This window comes from Oncorhynchus nerka, unplaced genomic scaffold (genome assembly GCF_034236695.1).
Source record: "Oncorhynchus nerka isolate Pitt River unplaced genomic scaffold, Oner_Uvic_2.0 unplaced_scaffold_14___fragment_4___debris, whole genome shotgun sequence".
NCBI lineage: Eukaryota > Metazoa > Chordata > Actinopteri > Salmoniformes > Salmonidae > Oncorhynchus > Oncorhynchus nerka.
In genome coordinates this window covers 1-13512 of record NW_027040331.1, presented here as the reverse complement: position 1 = coordinate 13512, position 13512 = coordinate 1, and positions in this window count along the sequence as shown.

Here is a 13512-nt window from a genome sequence, read left to right as displayed (position 1 = left end):
GTGTTGGGTCATTGTCCTGTTGAAAAACAAATGATAGTCCCACTAAGCGCAAACCAGGTGGGATGGCATGTTGCTGCAGAATGCTGTGGTAGCCATGCTGGTTAAGTATGCCTTGAATTCCAAATAAATCACAAACAGCGTCACCAGCAAAGCACCCCCACACCATCACACCTCCTCCATGCTTCACGGTGTGAACCACACAGGCGGAGATCATCCGTTCACCTACTTTGTCTCACAAAGACATGGAAGTTGGAAACAAAAATCGCAAATTTGGACTAAAGAACAGATTTCCACCGGTCTAATGTCCATTGCTCATGTTTCTTGGCCCAAGCAAGTCTTTTCTTCTCATTGGTGTCCTTTAGTAGTGGTTTATTTGCAGCATTTCGACCATGAAGTCTTGATTCCACACTCCTCTGATTCCACACTCCTCATCTGAACAGTTGATGTTGAGATGTGTCTGTTACTTGAACTCTGTGAAGCATTTATTTGGGCTGCATTTTCTGAGGCTGGTAACTCTAATGAACTTATCCTCTGGAGCAGAGGTAACTCTGGGTCTTCCTTTCCTGTGGCAGTACTCATGAGAGCCAGTTTCATCATAGCACTTGATGGGTTTTGCGACAACATTTGAAGAAACGTTCAAAGTTCTTGAAATTTTACGATTGACTGACTTTCATATCTTAAAGTAATGATGGACTGTTGTTTCTCTTTGCTTATTTGAGCTGTTCTTGCCATAATATGGACTGTATTTTACCAAATATGGGCTATCTTCTGTACACCACCCCTACCTTGTCACAACACAAATGATTGGCTCGAACGCATTAAGAAGGAAAGAAATTCCACAAATTAACTTTTGACAAGGCACACCTGTTATTTGAAATGCATTCCAGGTGACTACCTCATGAAGCATATTGAGAGAATGCCAAGAGTGTGCAAAGCTGTCATCAATGTGAAGGGTGACTACTTTGAAGAATATCAAATAAATAAAAAATATTTAGATTTGTTTAACACTTTTTTAGTTACTACAAGATTCCATATGTGTTATTTCATAGTTTTGATGTCTTCACTATTATTCTACAATGTAGAAAATTGTTTAAAAAAAGAAAGGCCCTTGAATGAATGTGTCCAAACTTTTGACTCGTACTGTTGTATGCTATTCCTGCAGCTGCAATCTTCAGTTGCTGCTACATCCATTTATTGACAGTTAAATTAATGATACATAGCTATTGATTCTTGAAGAATATAACTTGTCTTCTGAGCTTAGATCAACTGTCGCACCCCATCAGAACCCAAAATATAAGCTTGTTTTACTCCAATGTTTGTAAACAATGTCAATGTTAAAACTATAATTTTGATGACCTCATGGATGGTCAGTCCTTGCATCCATAGCTCTTGTCTATGAATTTGAGAATAGTAACATTTCTCCAGCTCCATCCCACAGCTGTTTACCAAAACAAGTGGCGGGGTGTTGCTTTGGTATTGTTTGAACTGCACTTTGCCTTTTTAACCTGGGTATTTGGTCAGTGTTTGTTCAGACTGAGGGCAGCTGATATTTGGCTCAACACTGTATAGTTACTTCATTTGTGTGGATGAAACAATCAATCACAGTTGTATATGACATTGACCCTTATATATTGTTACATACTTTAGTTATTATTTCCCCGTTTACCTTAGTGCTTATTTGTTATATTTGAAAATGTAAAAGTGGTGGAATCATTGATAAGGAAAGGAAACTGAACAACACATGTAATTGAGGCAAAGAAACAGTAATTCACTAGTGCTGAAATACTGCTTTATTAAATCGGTAACATAAAACTCAAGGATGAATATAGTAGTGATTCTACATCAATAGACTCAGTTAAATCAAAGTGCAGGGCATTATTAGTAATGCGTTTTGCTTTCTTTGTTTCACAGTAGATGGTATCACCGTGGTACATTCACTTGATGGTTATCCTGACTGCTGACAAGGTGAAATTCTAAAATAAAAACACACTCACAAAATATTACCTAGCAATCCTCCTAGAGGTGGCACTGCTTCTGCAACGAAGTACTTGAATTGACTTTTGTTTTTTAATGGCCAGGTGATGTTACGTTTTAAAAAGCCAATTCAACTGTCAATTGCCAGAAACAGTGCACTTAAAAATAGCACACAAAGTGCAAGCTGCTCACATGTTGAGCATGTCCTTAAAATGGTGGTTGAGTCAGTCAGAACACAATACCTAGTTGTCCTGCTTACAGGGTTTATGCAAACAGCACTTAGTCTTATGATCCTGTTACAATTCATAGGAGTTTTTGTAAAATTGCACACACAGATGCACAGTACATAACATTGTCTTTCTCTGATTTAGTCTACTTCAACAGGGAGCCTCTCTAATTGTTGAGGGAATCATAAGAGTTCAACTTTTTGTTGGGGCACAAAGTTTAGTTTCAGGTTTAACAGGGTATTAGTTTAATGTTCTCCTGTTAAAACATTTAGTTATTTTTGTTTCAGTTAATATTGCCATAAATAGCAATGCATACATTTTCCCATAACCGTTAAATTCAGCTATATACATTATGTACATGTCACAGAAAAGTGTTAAAAAAAAAATCTGTCATAATTATCCAATATGGCACATTTTATAACAACTTTAGACTTAGTCAAGTTTGGTATAAGTTTGTTGTATTGAATTGAAGAAATCAAATCAAACATTATTTACAAAACTCTTTGTATCCTACTCACCATGATGTTGTCTTTAAGACACTCAATTTCAGGGGCAGGTTCTCACATGTCAACTTGATGTTCTGTCCTTTGTTGACAGTCTTAATAAACGTTTTTTTTTCTTTTACCCCCTTTTCCCCCTTTTCTTATAGATATCTTTTTTTTACCCCCTTTTCTCCCCAATTTCGTGGTATCCAATTGTTAGTAGTTACTATCTTGTCTCATCGCTACAACTCCCGTACGGGCTCGGGAGAGACGAAGGTCGAAAGCCATGCGTCCCCCGAAACACAATCCAACCAAGCCGCATTGCTTCTTAACTTTAGCATGCTGACCGCATGGCACACAGTGGGAACGCAACCTCACAGTGACTCATGGGGTATGGTCAAAGCTGAAGGGCTGCATAATCCTTCCTTTCTACTGATCTCCTCTTGGATCTCAGAATGGCTTTTCTTGACTCATACCTTGCCAGGTAGTCAACTTTGGCCACCTGCACGGTCTCCACCTGGAGGCTGATCTGGCAGTAGCAACAGGCCTAGGGGAACGTGGACAGGTTTTTTCAGGGGTGGGTGAGCTTCTCCCCTTGCCACATTTTTTATTTTTTTAAATTTATTTTATTCAACTAGGAAAGTCAGTTAAGAACAAATTCGTATTTACAATGACGGCCTAGGAACAGTGGGTTAACTGTGGGTTAACCCACTGGGTTAACTGCCTTGTTCAGGGGCAGAACAAGAGCTCAGGGATTCGATCTAGCAACCTTTCGGTTACTGGCCCAACACTCTAACCACTAGGCTACCTGCCAGATGGGAAGTTGTAGTTCTCTCTTTCCTCACGGTTCTAGTTTTTTCTTCAAACTCAATGCGTTTCAGTTCACTCTTGATAAAGTCTAATGCTTCAACAGTAGGCACCTTGAAGGTTTCGTCGTCGTAACTGTACTCAGCATTTGAGATGTTTTCAATCATCTGCTGAGGAGTCTCGGCAGTAAATGGATTGAGTCCACTGAATAGGACATAGACTAGAACACCAACTGGCCATATCTGTAACACTGCTGACCATGTCATTCTGGTGAATCTCAGGGGCAGCGTACTCAGCTGTAGTGTACTGAACCTTGATCTGGCCCCCAGGAGTCAGGTGTCTTGCCTGTCCTAGCTCAATGATCTTGACTTTACTGCCCTTTCTTGTGGTGTACACAATATTCTCAGGCCTGATGTCAGTGACCCTGACTCTTGTTGTGGAACTCAAGAGCTTCACATACTTGTCTGATGTAGTTGCCAATTTCACGCTCATTCAGCTCGAAGTCTCCTGTGCCGAAGCATTCAAAGATGTCTTGACCTGAGTGAGACGAAGTCATAGATCATGACTAATTCCTCAGTGCTGTCGAAGGACTCATGAAGACACAAGAAGTTGTTGTGTCTGGCCAGGTTCAGTGTTGCAATTTCTTTCTTGATGAATGCTTGATCTGCACCCCTCACCTTGACAAATTTGGTCATGTATGTCCTCTCAGAGCTGGTCTCAACACAACGGTGAACAATACCAAACTGGCCACGTCCCAGTTTCTCAGCAAACATGTACTTGTTATGCACATTCTTGGCACTTGAATGGAGAGCCTTTGGCTTGGGAACATCTCTGTCACTAACCTCGCTGTCATAGCCAAGGACTCCTTTGTTGTAATGGGACCGCTTGCTTCACATGGTTGACTTTGACCAAATTTGTTTTAGGCTATGACTCTGAACTGGTAGCTGGTTCCTCTGAACAGGTGATAGTGTAGCGAGTATCACGAGCCTGGGCAACATGTTCCCATCGGTCAGCAGTTGTGGGACACTTCTCCACAACGTAGCTGGTTTCTCTGCTTCCACCATCATTAGCAGGTACTTTCCAACTCAGAGAGACTGAGTCTCTTGAAACATTACTTACTTTGACACCACGTGGTGGGTCGGCCACGTCTGCAACATCCAGTTCAACTGTCTGTGGGTAAATGCCAAATCTGTTCTTGGCACAAACGATGTAGAAACCAGCATCCTTCCTATCAACTCCGTTGGGGAACACGAGCGATGTGAATGACCTTGTGACGATGACTTGGTAGTATCCGTTGTTATCGATGAGGTCTTGTCCCTTCTGCCAGTTGATGACAGGATCAGATTTGCCACTGAATGGAATCTTGATATTCAAAATCTCTCCACTGAGGAGACAGGTTAAAGGATTTTTAAGCCTTGAGACAATTGAGACATGAATTGTGTATGTGTGCCAGGGTGAATGGGCAAGAGAAAAAATATAAGTGCCTTTGGTAGTAGGTGCCAGACGCACCGGTATCAAGCATGGTCCACCACCCAAAGGACATCCATTTGTGGGAAGAATTGGAGTCAACATGGGCCAGCATCCCTATGGAACGCTGTTGACACCTTGTAGAGTCAATGCCCCAACGAATTGAGGCTGTTCTGAGGACAGAAGGTGGGGGGGGGGTTCAATATTTGGAAGATGTTCCTAATGTCTGGTATACTCAGTGTATACCCCTTGATTATGGCTTATGCCTTAATTGTAGTAACGTAAGTGTGTTATATCATAACTAGAACAATAATAAACTATTACTGGATATAGTCTTTGGGATAGTTTCGGTTGTCATGGGAGACTTTTAAAACAAATATGTGGCTGGCCACCTTTTTACAACTCGGAAGGCATGGTTTTGCAGATATTAAAAGTGAAAAGACAGTTTCAGTAAGCGATTGCCCTCAAACAACTCGTTTCAAGGTGATATCAAGAAGAAAACCTAAATCCTCAGTTTTGAGTTACAGCAGCTGACAATCTGCAGTGGATGTTGTTTATTTAATGCATAATGCACCCATCAACTCAGTGGCCTTGGGGTTACTGTCGGCCCTGAGATTGGAAGGTTTGGTTCGATCCCCAGTTTAGTCATACCAAAGACTTTAAAAAGCGGGACCGAATGCATCTCTGCTTGGCAGCAGATGGATTCAGGGTAAGGCACTGCGATACGCATCACAGATATGTCAAAGAAAAAAATTGATATTTGCATTGGAAAATGTGTAGCTTTTGCTCCATTCTGTTAACAGATTGTGTATTTTTAATGGAACTTTTTATGACTAACTCTTTTCTTTCTTCAGGCCGAGTGCATGATGTGCCAGTATGACCCGTAAGCAGTGTCATTGGTCAGGTACAAGCTCTGGCCTTGCACACCCCGCCAGCCTCAGACTACAGTGGTCTGCTCACTACTCAAGCAGATAACCAGCCTGCAGCTTGAGAGTGGTGTTTCACCGAGGGACCTGTCATTCAATTATCCTCATAGGACAGTAAGTAATCACTTTTATATTCTGATTCTATAATGTGTGTACTTTGTCTGCAAAATTTCATAACCATATTCCTGTTTTGATAAACAGATCTGTCATAGAAACCACATCCTACTTGTATGTGAAGATGCATTTGTTGTATGTGTTGATGGCCTACTCTGATGGAATGTAGTAATGAATCAGAGTGCCTTTAAGTGACTGTTCATTCATTTCAGGTAAGAGACTTGTATACTGCCCTGACAAATGAGGCCTATGTGGAGTTCCGACATGTTGGAACTTGATATGTTGCACTGTAACGAGTGCGCTGAGAGTCGGGAAGCAAGTTCAGGGAGTGAGTGTTTTAATAAATAAACGTAACATAATCCAAAACAAGAAAATACGAACAACACACAGACAAGACCCAGAAACAATGACGCCTGGGGAAGGAACCAACGGGAGTGACATATACAGGGAAGGTAATCAGGGAGGTGATGGAGTCTAGGTGAGTCTAATGACGCCTATGTGTGTAACGATGGTGTCAGGTGTGCGCCATAATGAGCAGGCTGGTGACCTAGAGTGCCAGAGAGAAAGCATACATGACGGTACCCCCCTCCCTGGTGCATTCGGCTGCAGGACACCAACCAAAGGGACGATCTCGGGGACCAGGAGCATGGGAATCCAACAAACCGGCTGAGGCCTCCCAGGTAGCTCCGGTTCTGACACCCGGACCCAACATCCAACACAAAAACAAACAAAAGACACTCCCTGATGCTTCCCTTTGGTGAGGTGTCATTCTGTAAATGAGTGCACTGCGAGTCGGGTGGCAAGTTCAGGGAGTGAGTGTTTTAATAAATAAACTTAACATAATCCAAAACAAGAAAACACAAACAACACACAGACAAGACAAAGAAACAATGACACCTGGGGAAGGAACCAAAGGGAGTGACATTTATAGGGCAGGTAATCAAGGAGGTGATGAAATCCAGGTGAGTCTGATGCCACGCAGGGGCGTGTAACGATGGTGACAGGTGTGTGCCATAACGAGCAGCCTGGTGACCTAGAGACCGGAGAGAGAGCACACGTGACATGCACTGTCTGGCCCCAGAAACTGCAGATGGAACCCAGTGCCCATTCTGTCCCAAGGTTTGTTGTATTTTTTTTTGTTGGCCTATTTAATTTTTAATCACCCCCAAAAAACACATGAAAGCATAAGATGTCAATTATTGATGTGTCTCTCTTTTATAAACAAAATGTATCTATTAGAAACATCTCTGTTACATTTTTATCAAACAATTGTACTGTCACGCCCTGACCGTAGTGAACTTTTTATGTCTCCATTATGGTTTGGTTAGGGTGTAATTTGGGTGAGCATTCTACGTTATTTTTTCTATGTTTTTTTATTTCTCTGTTTTGGCCGGGTATGGTTCTCAATCAGGGACAGCTGTCTATCGTTGTCTCTGATTGGGAACCATACTTAGGTAGCTTTTTCCCACATGATTTTTGTGGGTAGTTAATTTCTGTTTAGTGTTTTGCACCTTACAGGGCTGTTTCAGTTTCGGTTATTCTCTTTGATATTTTTGTTATTTGTGTTCAGTTCCAATAAAAAGCATGAACACTTACCACGCTTCGCTTTGGTCCGATGATTCCTCTTCTTCAGATGACGAATACCGTTACATGTACAGACTAACAGACTTAGCCTTTCATTTGATTTGTTTATTGGGATCCCCATGATCTGTTCCCGGGGTCCAAAAACTATTAAGTTGTACCAAGTATATTACACATCTCTTCACAGGACAATGGAACAGTGGTGGCAGCAGTAGATGGACTTTTTGGTTTGCCTAGGAAAAAGTTGTCAGGATCAAGTTACGAGCAACCAAAACATGAGGAAAAGTACTTTGCAAGCCAAGCTGATGTGGATCGATTTGTTTGTAAGCCCACACCACCAACGGGTAAAGTGATAACATTATCCCTGAATGTAATATGCTGTGCATTTTAACGATAACTATATAATCTTATGCACAAGTCTTTAATTATTTGAACTCATTGCCAATAATTCATATTTAAATGATGCAGTTGTCCACTTCATCTGTTTGACTCATTGGTCTTAAGGTTGGAGATGGTATGTTGGTATTGTATATGTTGAATGTAACATTATTGGTTGTCTCATGCAACATCCATTTAGGCACTGAACCTAGCACAACTGTGTGTGATCTGCTTCAGGCAACAGCTCAGTATGTTATACCTGTACTGTACTTGATATTTAAAATAATTGTTGGGTTGCCAGGGATTTTCACTCCCCTCCAATCTGTCCAATAACTCCTCGACCCTCTCAGACTCAGCCCTCAGCTTCGCCGACAGCTCCAAGTACCCCCCCCTCCCAATACATTTTTGGGGCTGCCTCTCGGGCTTCCTTGCCAGTCGCGTTCCCTCGTATCGATGGCTCCTCTCTCCGGCTGCCTCTGCTCTCATCAATGCCTCCACCTGTTCCCATGGTAGGCGATCCCTACTAGCCTGGATCTCCTCCCATGTGTAGCAACCCTTGCCATCCAAAACATCATCCCATGTCCCGGAATCCTGACATTTTTGCTGCTGCTGCTGCTGCTGCTTCTTCTGCTGCTGTTGCCTCTCCTGCTGCTGCTTTTGCTGCTGCTGCTGCTTCTTCTGCTGCTTCTGTTGCTTCTCCTGCTGCTGCTTCTTCTGCTGCTGTTGCCTCTCCTGCTGCTGCTTTTGCTGCTGCTGCTGCTTCTTCTGCTGCTGTTGCCTCTCCTGCTGCTGCTTTTGCTGCTGCTGCTTCTTCTTCTGCTGCTTCTGTTGCTTCTCCTGCTGCTGCTTTTGCTCCTCTGATTGAGAACCATACTAGGCCAAACACAGAAAAACAACCTAGACACACAAAACATAGAATGCCCACCCAACTCATGTCCTGACCAACTAAAACAAACAATTAACACAATAACTAGGGTCAGAACGTGACACTCCCTAGGATATGACCTGATTGTAACACAAATCTGGCAACATCATAGCCCATATAAACACATGTTTTACATCTAATTTATTACTATGTAATATGCTACAACTAGGGTCCGGAGTTGGTCAGGTTAGCCTACTACCAGATCAGGAAAAACTCTGGGCCCCAGGAAAACAATCCCCCCCACCGCTCTGGGACCTGTGGTGCCACCTCTGAAATCACCACACAGTGTTACAAATGAAGGGGAAAAAAACATATCCTATTTGTATTATCTACATTTGACATGTTTTTGGTGGTGGAGATGAGCTTCCATAATTTTTCATGGCTCAGTGCAGCCGGCAGCTACTGCGACAATTTCAGAATATAATAGGCTGTTACTGCAATTTCAGAATATAATAGGCTGTTACTGCAATTTCAGAATATAATAGGCTGTTACTGCAATTTCAGAATATAATAGGCTGTTACTGCAATTTCAGAATATAATAGGCTGTTACTGCAATTTCAGAATATAATAAGCTGTTACTGCAATTTCAGAATATAATAGGCTGTTACTGCAATTTCAGAATATAATAGGCTGTTACTGCAATTTCAGGTAAAAACTCAATAAAACAAGTCTAAAATATTAGAGAAATGTCTATACATTTCAAATGTTTCAAAAACACTGCTCTGCTGTTACCATTTATACTGTAGGAGTGTTGACTCAAAGAGACAATTCTGTTTAAACTGCACAGCTTCAAGGGCTAACAACAGTCGGGTGTGTCGTGCACTACCTCCGGAGGTAGCGGTCGAGACATAACAAGTACACAAGTTTACATTGGAGTAATATGTGTAGCCGACGGTATTTTTACGAACAGTGTAGTAAGTGTGGAGAGGCTCATAGATCCTACATTCATAGGTGGTGAAAGGCTTTCAGAGATATCACACACCCCTTCAAAGGGGTTACAAAGAGGCTACCCTCACCCTGAATGTTCTGGAAAGTGCAATACATGATCGAAGGCCCATAGGAGTTGAAGTGTTGTTTCCTGAAACTTTGGGCACAGCCATACAATTTGAAACTATTTATCCTACCCCTGAATCGTATGAGACGTGTTCCTTTTTCTGTATGTTTGCACACCTACCCCTACCAATGAAACTAGGAGACTGAATTTTGTAGGCCAACCTCTCAGTGAAAATATCAATTTTAGCATCTTCTTTTGTCCAAAGTGTCCTTATGTTCTTCTGTGTAGGTATTTGTCAAGCATGGAATTGACTTTTTTTTTAATAGAATTGTTGCATCTTCATGAAGGTATTCTCTTCAGCAGTCATGCTTAGGCCCATATTACATTGTGCTACATTCTGCCAGCCCATAAGGGCACTATCTGTATTTAGCCAGAATCCAAAAGGAATACATTTAGCATTGATGAGTGGATATACCCTGCACTGACTTTATCAGTTCCAACACTACACATGGCTATTAGGTAATAGCGTATACAACTAGATTATACATATGGGCTTTACAGACTCATTGTCTGAATTATTTTACATCTTGCATTCAAAATGTATTTGGAAAATGATGTACTTGACGCTTTAATATACACTGGTCAAAAAATTAAAGGGAACACTTAAACAACACAATGTAACTCCAAGTCAATCACACTGATTGACAATACATTTCACATGCTGTTATGCAAATGGATAAGACAACAGGTGAAAATTATAGGCAATTAGCAAGACACCCCCAATAAAGGAGTGGTTCTGCAGGTGGTGACTACAGACCACTTCTCAGTTCCAATGCTTCCTGGCTGATGTTTTGGTCACTTTTGAATGCTGGCGGTGCTTTCACTCTAGTGGTAGCATGAGACGGAGTCTACAACCCACACAAGTGGCTCAAGTAGTGCAGCTCATCCAGGACGGCACATCAATGCGAGCTGGTGCAAGAAGGTTTACTGTGTCTGTCAGCGTAGTGTCCAGAGCATGGAGGCGCTACCAGGAGACAGGCCAGTACATCAGGAGACGTGGAGGCCGTAGGAGGGCAACAACCCAGCAGCAGGACCGCTACCTCCGCCTTTGTGCAAGGAGGAGCAGGAGGAGCACTGCCAGAGCCCTGCAAAATGACCTCCAGCAGGCCACAAATGTGCATGTGTCTGCTCAAACGGTCAGAAACAGACTCCATGAGGGTGGTATGAGGGCCCGACGTCCACAGGTGGGGGTTGTGCTTACAGCCCAACACCATGTAGGGTGTTTTTCATTTGCCAGAGAACACCAAGATTGGCAAATTTGCCACTGGCGCCCTGTGGTCTTCACAGATGAAAGCAGGTTCACACTGAGCACATGTGACAGACGTGACAGTCTGGAGATGCCGTGGAGAATGTTCTGCTGCCTGCAACATCCTCCAGCATGACCGGTTTGGCGGTGGGTCAGTCATGGTGTGGGGTGGCATTTCTTTGGGGGGGCCGCACAGCCCTCCATGTGCTCGCCAGAGGTAGCCTGACTGCCAATAGGTACCGAGATGAGATCCTCAGACCCCTTGTGAGACCATATGCTGGTGCGGTTGGCCCTGGGTTCCTCCTAATGCAAGACAATGCTAGACCTCATGTGGCTGGAGTGTGTCAGCAGTTCCTGCAAGAGGAAGGCATTGATGCTATGGACTGGCCCACCCGTTCCCCAGACCTGAATCCAATTGAGCACATCTGGGACATCGTGTCTCAGAGGAATGAGGAATGCTTTTCTAACAGTCTTGAAGGAGTTCTCATATGCTGAGCACTTGTTGGCTGCTTTTCCTTCACTCAGCGGTCCATCTCATCCCAAACCATCTCAATTGGGTTGAGGTCGGGTGATTGTGGAGGCCAGGTCATCTGATGCAACACTCCATCACTCTCCTTGGTCAAATAGCCCTTACACAACCCGGAGGTGTGTTTTGAGTCATTGTCCTTCCGGATGAAAAACAAATGATAGTCCCACTAAGCGCAAACCAGATGGGATGGCGTATCGCTGCTGTGGTTTCTTTGCCGCAATTCAACCATGAAGGCCTGATTCACACAGTCTCCTCTGAACAGTTGATGTTGAGATGTGTCTATTACTTGAACTCTGTGAAGCAGTTATTTGGGCTGCAATCTGAGGTGCAAGAAACTTTAAAAGTTCTTGAAGTTGTCCGCATTGACTGAACGTCATGGCTTAAAGTAATGATGGACTGTCGTTTCCCTTTGCTCATTTGAGCTGTTCTCTGCCATAATATGTACTTGGTCTTTTACCAAACCTGGCTATCTCCTGTATACCACCCATAGTGTGGCAGAGGTGGAATAATGATTGTTATTGATCAATAATGACAAATCTCCTGGCATTGATAACTTAGATAGAAAGCTACTGAGGATGGTAGCTGACTCTATAGCCACTCCTATCTGTCATACTTTTAATCTGAGCCTAGAGGAAAGTCTTTTTCCTCAGGCCTGGAGGGAAGCCAAAGTAATTATGCTACCCAAGAGTGGTAAAGCGGCCTTTACTGGTTCTAACAGCAGACCTATAAGCTTAATGCCAGCTCTAAGCAAACTGTTGGAAAAAATTGTGTTTGACCAAATACAATGCTATTTCTCTGTAAACTAATTAACAACAGACTTTCAGCATGCTTTTAGAGAAGGGCACTCAACATGCACTGCACTGACACAAATGACTGATGATTGCTGTTACGTCTCTCGTCAGAAGGCATAGACCAAAGTTCTGTAAGGCAAATAAACTATACAGAAAACAACTACCCACAAAACACAGGTGGGAAAAAGGCTGCATGAGTATGATTCCCAATCAAAGACAACGATAGACAGCTGCCTCTGATTGGGAACCACACTCGGCCAAAAACAAAGAAATAGAAAACTTAGAAATAAAAAAACTAGAATGCCCACCTGAGTCACAGCCTGGCCTAACCAAAATAGAGAATAAAAACCTCTCTATGGCCAGGGCGTGACAGCAGCCTTATATATATATGTTCACCTTCCAGCAGGACAATGACCCTAAGCATATTGCTAAAGCAACACTTGAGTGGTTTAAGGGGAAACATTTGAATGTCTTGGAATGGCCTAGTCAAAGCCCAGACCTGAATCCAATTGAGAATCTGTGGTATAACTTAAAGATTGCTGTACACCAGCGGAACCCATCCAACTTGAAGGAGATGAAGCAGTTTTGCCTTGAAGAATGGGCAAAAATCCCACTGGCTAGATGTGTCAAGCTTATAGAGACATACCCTAAAAGGTTTGCAGATGTAATTGCTGCAAAAGGTGGCTCTACAAAGTATTGACTTCGGAGGGGGAAGAGTTATGCACGCTCAACTTTTCAGTTTTTTTGTATTATTTCTTGTTTGTTTCACAATAAAACATATTTTGCATCTTCAAACTGGTAGGCATGTTGGGTAAATCAAATGATACAACCCCCCCCTCCAAATTAATTTTAATTACAATTTGTAAGCCAACAAAATAGGAAAAATGCCAAGTGGGGTGAATACTTTTGCAAGCCACTGTAAGAGAATTGTATTTTGTACAAATCATTCCTGAAAATCTAGACCTCAGCTGAATCTGGTAATGAATCGTGTGGCTGTTGAACAAGTTGAG